General features: G+C 40.6%; 1 protein-coding gene across 1 annotated transcript in view; it reads right to left on the bottom strand.

The window, feature by feature from the left end:
- Positions 1 to 693, bottom strand: part of NTN1 (netrin 1) — a 173,005-nt gene extending 172,312 nt beyond the window's left edge. Inside the window, exon 1 of the mRNA XM_077253548.1 lies at positions 563 to 693. The gene's annotated coding sequence lies outside the window, so the exon portion shown is untranslated. The remainder of the gene's footprint in view (positions 1 to 562) is intronic.
- Positions 694 to 13,638: the final 12,945 nt, after the last annotated feature.

Below are 13,638 nucleotides of genomic sequence, written 5' to 3'. Positions count from 1 at the left end.
TTAAATACGAGATACAATGATATATCATTTGGGTTCCCCCCACCCTGCTCACAACAGAACAGGAGATCATGGTAAAAATGCTATTATTTTTTGTCCTGGCCCAGCAAGTAAAAAAAAAAAAATGTACGTTTTGTGGAAATCCTGGTATGAGACCGTTTTGGGCTGTTTCATTTGGAGAGTGACAGCTCTATTCAATTGTCGGCAAATAGCATTTTGTGTGTCTCTCTGGGGCTTTTTTCTTGAAGATTAGCCTGTGGGGGATGAATGGTGAGCATTATTCCAACCACTTGGTATTCTGAAATGCCAAAATAATTACCAGGGACTAATTCAAAGCATTTAGTAGTTCCAAAAAAAGCAAATAAAAAGCAAGAAAAAAAGAAGCTTTTATTTAACGATAAAAAAAAGTAACTTTTTTTCCTTTTTATTTTTAGATTAAAAAATATCTTTGGTTGTACGCTCCTTTTTTTGCTATAATATTGTCCTATGAAGTCACGATGGGAATGATTGGGACGTATCGGGATTGGCGCGGAGGTACAAGATGACAAATTGCTTATTTTCTTACCTTCTGTGATTTTTTGGGGGGGTTCTTCCCTCACGAGATACCAAGTGATGCTACATCAAGAAGTTCCTTCTAAAATCTGCAGCCACGTGTTGCGGGGAGCGTCGTCCCTTGTGTTTTCCACCTGCTGTGGGTCTGGGTGTGACATTCCTAAGTGCTGGTAAGGGGTATCCAAGCTTTAGGAGGGGTGTGGAGAGCGAAGGGGGGCAGCGGCCTGAAGTGGTACTCTGCCCCGGACGGAGAGGGGTGTTTGGGGGGGATTTCATGGTTCTGTGGTTCCCAAAGAGTCTGAATCCAGGGAATAAGATCAGCTGCTCCTGTGTGCACAGGGGCGAAAGAAAGAAACAGAAGCTTTTACAGTAGGAACAATCCGCACAATAAGACGTGTTTATTTTCCACCCACATTTACCCGATTCCCCTCTGGAAACATAAGGGTATGTTTCCACGGTACGTAAACGCTGCTTGTTTAGCGCTGCAGCGTCAAACAAGCAGCGTCCAGATGTTCCAGCATAGTGGAGGGGATTTTATGAAATCCCGTCTCCACTATGCGTGGAAACCCGCACGCGGCGGCCCTGCGACTCCGGACATGCTGCGCGTCTTTTCAGAACGCAGCATGTCCGTACACCTTGCGGGGACGCAGCGTCCCCGCAAGGCATATCACAGGGCCCTATGGCGAGGGGTGCGATGATCCCGGATGTGTACTGTACACATCTGGCACCATCGCGTCCCAGAAAGGGGGCGGGGCTTAGCGACGAGCGGCTTCGCCGCTGCGGCGAACCCGCCGGCAAGCCGTACCGTGGAGCCATACCCTTAATGTCATCATTCGCAGAAAAGATACAAAAGTGTTAGGGTATGTTTCCACGGTCAGTTTTGCTTCAGGCTTTGGTCAGGATTTTATGCAGGTAAAATCCTGACCGAAACTGCACCTGAGGTCACTGGCAGGTCACCTGCGGTGTTCCTGCGTGTTTTGCTCATTGTAGCAACATGCTGCGTTTTGAAAAAACGCACCACGCATGCGTTTTCGCGGCAAAAACGCATGCGTTTTTTAACGCATAGTGGAGTCTGGATTTCATAAAATCCCTTCCACTATGCTGTAACATCTGGACGCTGCATTTTTGACGCTGCAGAAAAACACAGCGTCAAAAACGCAGCGTTTCCTGAACGTGGAAACATACCCTTACACATCACAGACATGGAAAGTGTGGGTTTAAAAATAAAAAGATGCCTTGAAAGGATTTTCATATTTCATTAATTCATTATTACTCACTTAGGGCTTGTTCACATTCAGTGCTTATTTTTTTTTCTGTGAGAATAAAATGCAGCATTTTAAAGGAACAGCAAAATGAATGAGATTTCTATTTTGTAATCTTTTTTTGCATTGTTTTTTTTCTTCTTAAAAACAGTCACTTTCTAGACACTAAACACTATGTGTTTCTCACCTATCTAACATTTATCTTTCCCTCCCTCCCTCTATCTATCTATCTATCATTTATCTATCTATATCATATTGATCTATCTAGTTATAACCTATCTATCTATGATAAAAACATATATGCAAAAACAGGGTGCAAGGCCTCCCAGACAACTATCCCATTGTCATATAGATATTTCAAGTGGGGCACCCCAGTGTTGTTCAACATTTTTATAAATGATATAGACAAGAGAACTGACGGTAAACTAATCAAATTTGCAGATGATGCAAAGCTAGGAGGGAGAGCTAAAGGCCCCGTCTCACTAAGCGATTTACCAACGATCACGACCAGCGATACGACCTGGCCGTGATCGTTGGTAAGTCGTTGTGTGGTCGCTGGGGAGCTGTCACACAGACCGCTCTCTCCAGCGACCAACGATCAGGGGAACGACTTCGGCATCGTTGAAACTGTCTTCAACGATGCCGAAGTCCCCCTGCAGCACCCGGGTAACCAGGGTAAACATCGGGTTACTAAGCGCAGGGCCGCGCTTAGAAACCCGATGTTTACCCTGGTTACCCAAAAAAACAAACAGTACATACTCGCCTTTCGGTGTCCAGGTCCCTTGCCGTCTGCTTCCTGCTCTGACTGAGCCGCCGTACAGTGAGAGCAGAGCGCAGCGGTGACGTCACTGCTGTGCTCTCACTTCTCACTGTACGGCCGGCAGTCAGTGAGAGCAGGAAGCAGACGGCAAGGGACCTGACGGACATCAGAAGGCGAGTATGTACTGTTTGTTTTTTTTTACATTTACGCTGGTAACCAGGGTAAACATCGGGTTACTAAGCGCGGCCCTGCGCTTAGTAACCCGATGTTTACCCTGGTTACCAGTGAAGACATCGCTGGATCGGTGTCACACACACCGATTCAGCGATGTCAGCGGGGCCTCAACGACCAAAAAAAGGTCCAGGCCATTCCGACACGACCAGCGATCTCGCAGCAGGGGCCTGATCGCTGGTACGTGTCACACATAGCGAGATCGCTATGGAGGTCGCTGTTGCGTCACAAAACTTGTGACTCAGCAGCGATATCGCTAGCGATCTCGCTATGTGAGACGGGGGCTTAACACTAAAGAAGACAGAGAAAGGATTCAGAGGGATCTAGATAAGCTGGAACAATGGGCAGCCACTAACAGAATGGTATTTAACAAGGAGAAATGCAAGATTTAACATCTGGGCAAGAAAAGCAAAAATTACATCTACAGAATGGGAGGAATAGAACTAAGCAACAACACGTGTGAAAAAGACCAATAGATCACAGACTGCACTTGAGTCAACAGTGTGATGCAGCAGCAAAAAAGGCAAACACAATTCTAGGATGTATTAAGAGAAGCATTGAGTCTAGATCACGTGAAGTCATTATCCCCCTCTACTCCTCCTTGGTCAGGCCTCATCTGGAATACTGTGTCCACTTCTGGGCACCACAATTTAAAAAAGACCTTGAAAAACTAGAGCAAGTTCAGGTAAGAGCTACCAGGATGGTGAGCGGACTGCAAACAAAGTATGTCCTGCTGTCCTGTGAGGAACAGTTAAAGGATCTGGGAATGTTCAGCTTGCAAAAAAGGCTAAGTCGAGACTTAATAGCTGTCTACAAATATCTGAAGGGCTGTCACAGAGGGATCATCATTATTCTTATGTGCACATGAAAACACGTGAAGCAAAGGAATGAAACTGAAAGGGAGAAGACACAGATTAGATATTAGAAAAAAATTTTTGACAGTGAGGGTGATCAATGAGTGGAACAGGCTGCCACGAGAGGTGGTGAGTTCTCCTTCAGTGGAAGTCTTCAAACAGAGGCTGTTTTAGTGAATCCTGCATTGATATTTAACAGGGAGGATGGATGTGATGACCCCGGAGGTCCCTTCCCTTCAGAAAGGCTGTTCACTGCCTGCTTTTCTTTTTTGCATCTACCTATCTATCTATCTATCTATCTATCTATCTATCTATCTATCTATCTATCCCATATCTCTCATATCTATCTATCTATCTATCTATCTATCTATCTATCTATCTATCTATCTATCTATCTATCTATCTCATATCTATCTATCTATCTATCTAATATCTCTCTCATATCTATCTATCTATCTCATATCTATCTATCTATCTATCTATCTATCTATCTATCTATCTATCTATCTATCTCATATCTATCTATCTATCTATCTATCTATCTATCTATCTATCTCATATCTATCTATCTATCTATCTATCTAATATCTCTCTCATATCTATCTATCTATCTCATATCTATCTATCTATCTATCTATCTATCTATCTATCTATCTATCTATCTATCTATCTATCTATCCCATATCTATCTATCCCATATCTATCTATCCCATATCTATCTATCCCATATCTATCTATCTATCTATCTATCTATCTATCTATCTATCTATCTATCTATCTATCTATCTATCTATCTATCCATCTATCCATCCATCCATCTATCATCTGCAATGGAAAATCCACTGTGACTCTCTGTAACAAACGCCTCCATATCTCAGTGGCACTATTATTTCTGATAAAATGAAAGTCACCATAATGAAAACCTGACAATCTATGTGTCTTTCAGGCACCATAGGTGATTGAACGTACTTGGCCTTTTGGTGTAAAAGAGCCACCAACATAGCAGAATCTGTTCAGATGATTGACACACTGTCAGGGCATTTTTCTCCTTTAAAACAGTAGAGTAAGTTAAGTTTAACCCCTTAGTGACAGAGCCAATTTGGTACTTAATGACCGAGCCAATTTTTACAATTCTGACCACTGTCACTTTATGAGGTTATAACTCTGGAACGCTTTAACGGATCCTGCTGATTCTGAGAATGTTTTTTCGTGACATGTTGTACTTCATGCTAGTGGTAACATTTCTTCGATATTACTTGCGATTATTTATGAAAAAAATGGAAATATGGTGAAAATTTTTAAAATTTTGCAATTTTCACATTTTGTATTTTTATGCCCTTAAATCAGAGAGATATGTCACACAAAATAGTTAATAAATAACATTTCCGACATGTCTACTTTACATCAGCACAATTTTGGAAACAAAATTTTTTTTTGTTAGGGAGTTATAAGGGTTAAAATTTGACCAGCAATTTCTCATTTTTACAACACCATTTTTTTTTAGGGACCACATCACATTTGAAGTCATTTTGAGGGGTCTATATGATAGAAAATAACCAAGTGTGACACCATTCTAAAAACTGCACCCCTCAAGGTACTTAAAACCACATTCAAGAAGTTTATTAACCCTTTACGTGCTTCACAGGAACTCAAACAATGTGGAAGGAAAAAATGAACATTTAACTTTTTTTGCAAACACTTTAATTCAGAACCATATTTTTTTATTTTCACAAGTGTAAAAACAGAAATTTAACCATACATTTTGTTGTGCAATTTCTCGTGAATACGCTGATACCCCATATGTGGGGGTAAACCACTGTTTGGGCGCACCGCAGAGCTTGGAAGAGAAGGAGCGCCGTTTGACTTTTTCAATGTAGAATTGGCCGGAATTGAGATCGGACGCCATGTCGCGTTTGGAGAGCCCCTGATGTGCCTAAACAGTGCAAACCACCCACAAGTGACACCATTTTGGAAACTAGACCCCATAAGGAACTTAACTAGATGTGTGGTGAGCACTTTGAGCCCCCAAGTGCTTCACAGAAGTTTATAACGTAGAGCCGTGAAAATAAAAAATCGCATTTGTTTACACAAAAATGATATTTTCACCCACAAATTCTTATTTTCACAAGGGTAACAGGAGAAATTAGACCACAAAAGTTGTTGTGCAATTTCTCCTGAGTACGTCGATACCCCATATGTGGGGGTAAACCACTGTTTGGGCGCACCGCAGAGCTTGGAAGAGAAGGAGTGCCGTTTTACTTTTTCAATGTAGAATTGGCTGGAATTGAGATCGGACGCCATGTCGCGTTTGGAGAGCCCCTGATGTGCCTAAACAGCAGAAACCCCCCACAAATGACACCATTTTGGAAACTAGACCCCATAAGGAACTTAACTAGATGTGTGGTGAGCACTTTGATCCCCCAGGTGCTTCACGGAAGTTTATAACGTAGAGCCGTGAAAATAAAAAAATTAAATTTTTTTTCTACAAAAATGATCTTTTTGCCCCAAAATTTTTATTTTCCCAAGGGTAACAGGAGAAATTAGACCACAAAAGTTGTTGTGCAATTTCTCCTGAGTACGTTGATACCCCATATGTGGGGGTAAACCACTGTTTGGGCTCACTGCAGAGCTTGGAAGAGAAGGAGCGCCGTTTTACTTTTTCAATGTAGAATTAGCTGGAATTGAGATCGGATGCCATGTCGCGTTTGGAGAGCCACTGATGTGCCTAAACAGTTTAAACCCCCCACAAATGACACCATTTTGGAAACTAGACCCCTTAAGGAACTTATCTAGATGTGTGGTGAGCACTTTAAACCCCCAGGTGCTTCCCGGAAGTTTATAACGTAGAGCCGTGAAAATAAAAAAGTCGCATTTTTTCTACAAAAATGATCTTTTTGCCCCCAAATTTTTATTTTCACAAGGGTAACAGGAGAAATTAGACAACAAATGCTGTTGTGCAACCTCTCCTGAGTACGTCGATACCCCATATGTGGGGGTAAACCACTGTTTGGGCGCACTGCAGAGCTTGGAAGAGAAGGAGTGCCGTTTTACTTTTTTAATGTAGAATTGGCTGGAATTGAGATCGGATGCCATGTCGCGTTTGGAGAGCCCCTGATGTGCCTAAACAGTGGAAACCCCCCACAAATGACACCATTTTGGAAACTAGACCCCTTAAGGAACTTATCTAGATGTGTGGTGAGCACTTTAAACCCCCAGGTGCTTCACGGAAGTTTATAACGTAGAGCCGTGAAAATAAAAAATCCTTTTTTTTCACTCAAAAATGATTTTTTAGCCTGCAATTTTTTATTTTATCAAGGGTAACAGGAGACATTGGACCACAAAATCTGTTGACCAGTTTGTCCTGAGTACGCTGATACCCCATATGTGGGGGGAGGGCACTGTTTGGGCACCCATCAGGGCTCAGAAGGGAAGGAGCGCCGCTTGGAATGCAGACTTTGATGGGATGGTCTGCAGGTGTCATGTTGCATTTGCAGAGATCCTGATGTACCTAAACAGTAGAAACCCCCCACAAGTGACTCCATTTTGGAAACTAGACCTCCCAAAGAGCTTTTCTAGATGTGTGGTGAGCACTAGGAACCCCCAACTGCTTCACAGAAGTTTATAATGTAGAGCCATGAAAATAAAAAAAATCATATTTTTTCCACAAAAATTATCTTTTCACCCCCAAATTTTTACTTTCACAAGGGTAACAGGAGAAATTGGACCCCAAAATTTATTGTGCAATTTATGCTGAGTAGGCTGATACCCCATATGTGGGGGATAAACCACTGTTTGGGCGCATGGCAGAGCTCGGAAGGGAAGGAGTGCCGTTTTGGAATGCAGACTTTGATAGAATGGTCTGCAGGCATTATGTTGCGTTTGCAGAGCCACCGATGTACCTAAACAGTAGAAACCCCCCACAAGTGACCTCATTTTGGAAACTAGACCCCCAAGGAACTTATCTAGATGTGTTGTGAGAAATTTGAATGCCCAAGTGCTTCACAGAAGTTTATAATGCAGAGTCGTGAAAATAAAAAATATTTTTTTCACAAAAAAGATTTTTTTAGCCCCCCAATTTTTATTTTCACAAGGGTAACAAGAGAAATTGGACCCCAAAAGTTGTTGTCCGATTTGTCCTGAGTACACTGATACCCCATGTGTGGGGGGGACCACTGTTTGGGCGCATGGCTGAGCTCGGAAGGGAAGGAGTGCCGTTTTGGAATGCAGACTTTGATAGAATGGTCTGCAGGCATTATGTTGCGTTTGCAGAGCCACCGATGTACCTAAACAGTAGAAACCCCCCACAAGTGACCTCATATTGGAAACTAGACCCCCAAGGAACTTATCTAGATGTGTTGTGAGAACTTTGAATGCCCAAGTGCTTCACAGAAGTTTATAATGCAGAGTCGTGAAAATAAAAAATATTTTTTTTTTCCACAAAAAAAGATTTTTTAGCCCCCAAGTTTTTATTTTCACAAGGGTATCAGGAGAAATAAAAATGTCTATTTAACACGCTTTATGCGATTTTAATTAATTATCTGCTGGTCAAATAAATATTATTGGGGCTATAGGTTTATGAAAATGTCAATAAAAAGAGAATAAATATTATTGGTACATTTTTGATATTATTATCAACTTGTTGGAAGCGTATCAGTAATCAATTTAATACATTTTGATTCGCTATGATTTTGGTGTAATGTCTATTTAACACGCTTTATGCGATTTTAATTAATTATCTGCTGGTCAAATAAATATTATTGGGGCTATAGGTTTATGAAAATGTCAATAAAAAGAGAATAAATATTATTGGTACACTTTTGATATTATTATCAACTTGTTGGAAGCGTATCAGTAATCAATTTAATACATTTTGATTCGCTATGATTTTGGTGTAATGTCTATTTAACACGCTTTATGCGATTTTAATTAATTATCTGCTGGTCAAATAAATATTATTGGGGCTATAGGTTTATGAAAATGTCAATAAAAAGAGAATAAATATTATTGGTACATTTTTGATATTATTATCAACTTGTTGGAAGCGTATCAGTAATCAATTTAATACATTTTGATTCGCTATGATTTTGGTGTAATGTCTATTTAACACGCTTTATGCGATTTTAATTAATTATCTGCTGGTCAAATAAATATTATTGGGGCTATAGGTTTATGAAAATGTCAATAAAAAGAGAATAAATATTATTGGTACACTTTTGATATTATTATCAACTTGTTGGAAGCGTATCAGTAATCAATTTAATACATTTTGATTCGCTATGATTTTGGTGTAATGTCTATTTAACACACTTTATGCGATTTTAATTAATTATCTGCTGGTCAAATAAATATTATTGGGGCTATAGGTTTATGAAAATGTCAATAAAAAGAGAATAAATATTATTGGTACATTTTTGATATTATTATCAACTTGTTGAAAGCGTATCAGTAATCAATTTAATACATTTTGATTCGCTATGATTTTGGTGTAATGTCTATTTAACACGCTTTATGCGATTTTAATTAATTATCTGCTGGTCAAATAAATATTATTGGGACTATAGGCTTATGAAAATGTCAATAAAAAGAGAATAAATATTATTGGTACACTTTTGATATTATTATCAACTTGTTGGAAGCGTATCAGTAATCAATTTAATACATTTTGATTCGCTATGATTTTGGTGTAATGTCTATTTAACACGCTTTATGCGATTTTAATTAATTATCTGCTGGTCAAATAAATATTATTGGGGCTATAGGTTTATGAAAATGTCAATAAAAAGAGAATAAATATTATTGGTACATTTTTGATATTATTATCAACTTGTTGAAAGCGTATCAGTAATCAATTTAATACATTTTGATTCGCTATGATTTTGGTGTAATGTCTATTTAACACGCTTTATGCGATTTTAATTAATTATCTGCTGGTCAAATAAATATTATTGGGACTATAGGCTTATGAAAATGTCAATAAAAAGAGAATAAATATTATTGGTACACTTGATATTATTATCAACTTGTTGGAAGCGTATCAGTAATCAATTTAATACATTTTGATTCGCTATGATTTTGGTGTAATGTCTATTTAACACGCTTTATTATTATTATTATTATTTATTGTTATAGCGCCATTTATTCCATGGCGCTTTACAAGTGAGGAGGGGTATACATAATAAAAACAAGTACAATAATCTTGAACAATACAAGTCATAACTGGTACAGGAGGAGTGAGGACCCTGCCCGCGAGGGCTCACAATCTACAAGGGATGGGTGAGAATACAGTAGGTGAGGATAGAGCTGATCGTGCAGCGGTTGGTTGATCGGTGGTTACTGCAGGTTGTAGGCTTGTCGGAAGAGGTGGGTCTTCAGATTCTTTTTGAAGGTTTCGATGGTGGGCGAGAGTCTGATGTGTTGTGGTAGAGGGTTCCAGAGTAGGGGTGATACGCGAGAGAAATCTTGTATACGATTGTGGGAAGAGGAGATAAGAGGGGAGTAGAGAAGGAGATCTTGTGAGGATCGGAGGTTGCGTGTAGGAAAGTACCGGGAGATGAGGTCACAGATGTAAGGAGGAGACAGGTTGTGGATGGCTTTGTACGTCATGGTTAGGGTTTTGTACTGGAGTCTCTGGGCAATGGGGAGCCAGTGAAGGGATTGACAGAGGGGAGAGGCCGGAGAATAGCGGGGGGACAGGTGGATTAGTCGGGCAGCAGAGTTTAGAATAGATTGGAGGGGTGCGAGAGTGTTTGAGGGGAGGCCACAAAGCAGGAGGTTGCAGTAGTCAAGACGAGAGATGATGAGGGCATGGACTAGGGTTTTTGCAGATTTTAATTAATTATCTGCTGGTCAAATAAATATTATTGGGACTATAGGCTTATGAAAATGTCAATAAAAAGAGAATAAATATTATTGGTACACTTTTGATATTATTATCAACTTGTTGGAAGCGTATCAGTAATCAATTTAATACGTTTTGATTCGCTATGATTTTGGTGTAATGTCTATTTAACACGCTTTATGCGATTTTAATTAATTATCTGCTGGTCAAATAAATATTATTGGGACTATAGGCTTATGAAAATGTCAATAAAAAGAGAATAAATATTAATGGTACACTTTTGATATTATTATCAATTTGTTGGAAGAGTATCAGTAACCAATTTAATACATTTTGATTCGCTATGATTTTGGTGTAATGTCTATTTAACACGCTTTATGCGATTTTAATTAATTATCTGCTGGTCAAATAAATATTATTGGGACTATAGGTTTATGAAAATGTCAATAAAAAGAGAATAAATATTATTGGTACACATTTGATATTATTATCAATTTGTTGGAAGAGTATCAGTAATCAATTTAATACATTTTATACTCACTATGATGTCTATTTAACACATTTTATCCGTTTTTAATTAACTATCTGCTGGCCAAATAAATATTATTGGGACTATAGGTTTATGAAAATGTCAGAAGCACATCTTATAGTGGATAAATGACTTGTAACAACATATTATTTTGTAAGAAGTTTCACATATTTGGTAAACACCTCTTAACACACACAACCTGACATCTAGTTAGTGATCAGTACAGATACATTTTAACAGCTGCTAGCTAGTGGAATGTTTGTATCTGCATCACAGAAACTCTTAGCATCTGTTAGCTATTATAGTACTAGAATCCTTCAAGCTCACAGCAGAATAATACTGTAGAAACACAGCCTCACTCTCCCTATCAGTGGATTATCAAACAAGACTAATCTTAATATATCATATAAACATCTAATATAAAACAATTACTGGGATAATATTCGCTGTATTAACAAATTAAACTATATCAAAAGGGGACAGCCAGACAATGAGGACAGCTGGCTGACAGGGAGTGGAGGAGGGGTTACACACTTTGATACACTCTGATAGGGGCGTGTCCACCTGTCAAATTGAGTTTGACGAAAGGTCCCTATGCTCTACTACTGGCAGCAGGGCAGGAGGAACCAGACAGAGATGTAAGACCTCCAAGAACAATGGACAACTGGCAAGGGCTAATGAATCCTGCAAACCGAAATACCCAGAGAGAGCTGCAATCAGCAGGGCCACCTGCTCAGGATTGCAACCCAGGGACAACTGTATTACCGCCAACAACCACCGGAGGGAACCCAAGAGCAGAATTCACAACAGTACCCCCCCTTGAGGAGGGGTCACCGAACCCTCACCAGAGCCCCCAGGCCGATCAGGATGAGCAAGATGAAAGGCACGGACGAGATCAGCAGCATGGACATCAGAGGCAAAAACCCAAGAATTATCCTCCTGGCCATAACCCTTCCATTTGACAAGGTACTGAAGCTTCTGCCTAGAAAAGCGAGAATCCAAAATCTTCTCAACCACATACTCCAACTCCCCATCAACCAACACAGGTGCCGGAGGATCAACAGAGGGAACCACGGGCACCACATATTTCCGCAATAAAGATCTATGGAAGACATTATGGATAGCAAAAGAGGCCGGAAGGGCCAATCGAAAAGACACCGGATTAATAATCTCAGGAATCCTATAAGGACCAATAAACCGAGGCTTAAACTTAGGGGAAGAAACCTTCATAGGAACATGACGGGAAGACAACCAGACCAGATCCCCAACCCGAAGCCGGGAACCAACACACCGACGACGGTTAGCAAAACGTTGAGCCTCCTCCTGAGACAACACCAAATTGTCCACCACATGAGCCCAAATCTGCTGCAACCTGTCAACCACAGAATCCACACCAGGACAGTCAGAAGGCTCAACCTGCCCCGAAGAAAAACGAGGATGAAAACCAAAATTACAAAAGAAGGGCGAAACCAAGGTAGCCGAACTAGCCCGATTATTAAGGGCAAACTCGGCCAATGGCAAGAAAGCCACCCAATCATCCTGATCAGCAGACACAAAGCATCTCAAATAAGTTTCCAAAGTCTGATTAGTTCGCTCAGTTTGGCCATTTGTCTGAGGATGAAATGCGGAAGAAAAAGACAAGTCAATGCCCAGCCTAGCACAGAAGACCCGCCAAAACCTAGAAACAAACTGGGAACCTCTGTCGGACACAATATTCTCCGGAATACCATGCAAACGAACCACATGCTGAAAAAACAACGGAACCAAATCAGAAGAAGAAGGCAATTTAGGCAAAGGCACCAAATGAACCATCTTAGAGAACCGGTCACAAACAACCCAGATAACCGACATCCTCTGGGAAACCGGAAGATCAGAAATAAAATCCATAGAAATATGCGTCCAGGGCCTCTGAGGGACCGGCAAAGGCAAAAGCAACCCACTAGCACGGGAACAACAGGGCTTGGCCCGCGCGCAAGTCCCACAGGACTGCTTAAAAGAACGCACATCACGTGACAAAGAAGGCCACCAAAAGGACCTACCAACCAAATCTCTGGTACCAAAAATACCAGGATGGCCAGCCAACACAGAACAATGAACCTCAGAAATCACTCTACTAGTCCATCTATCAGGAACAAACAGTTTCCCCACTGGACAGCGGTCAGGTTTGTCAGCCTGAAATTTCTGAAGAACCCGTCGTAAATCAGGGGAAATGGCAGAAAGGACCACCCCTTCTTTCAGAATGGCGACCGGTTCAAGGACCTCAGGAGAATCAGGCAAAAAACTCCTAGAGAGGGCATCAGCCTTAATATTTTTAGAACCCGGAAGATACGAGACCACAAAATCAAAACGGGAAAAAAACAAGGACCATCGAGCCTGTCTAGGATTCAGCCGTCTGGCAGACTCGAGGTAAATCAGATTTTTATGATCGGTCAAGACCACAATACGGTGCTTAGCTCCCTCAAGCCAATGTCGCCACTCCTCAAACGCCCACTTCATAGCCAACAACTCCCGATTGCCGACATCATAATTGCGTTCAGCAGGCGAAAACTTACGGGAAAAGAAGGCACACGGTTTCATCAAGGAACCAACAGGATCCCTCTGAGACAAAACGGCCC

Source organism: Ranitomeya variabilis, chromosome 4 (genome assembly GCF_051348905.1).
Source record: "Ranitomeya variabilis isolate aRanVar5 chromosome 4, aRanVar5.hap1, whole genome shotgun sequence".
NCBI classification, from domain to species: Eukaryota; Metazoa; Chordata; class Amphibia; order Anura; family Dendrobatidae; genus Ranitomeya; species Ranitomeya variabilis.
The sequence above is the reverse complement of the archived record's forward strand: the minus strand, read 5'-3'. Positions and strand labels throughout refer to the sequence as shown.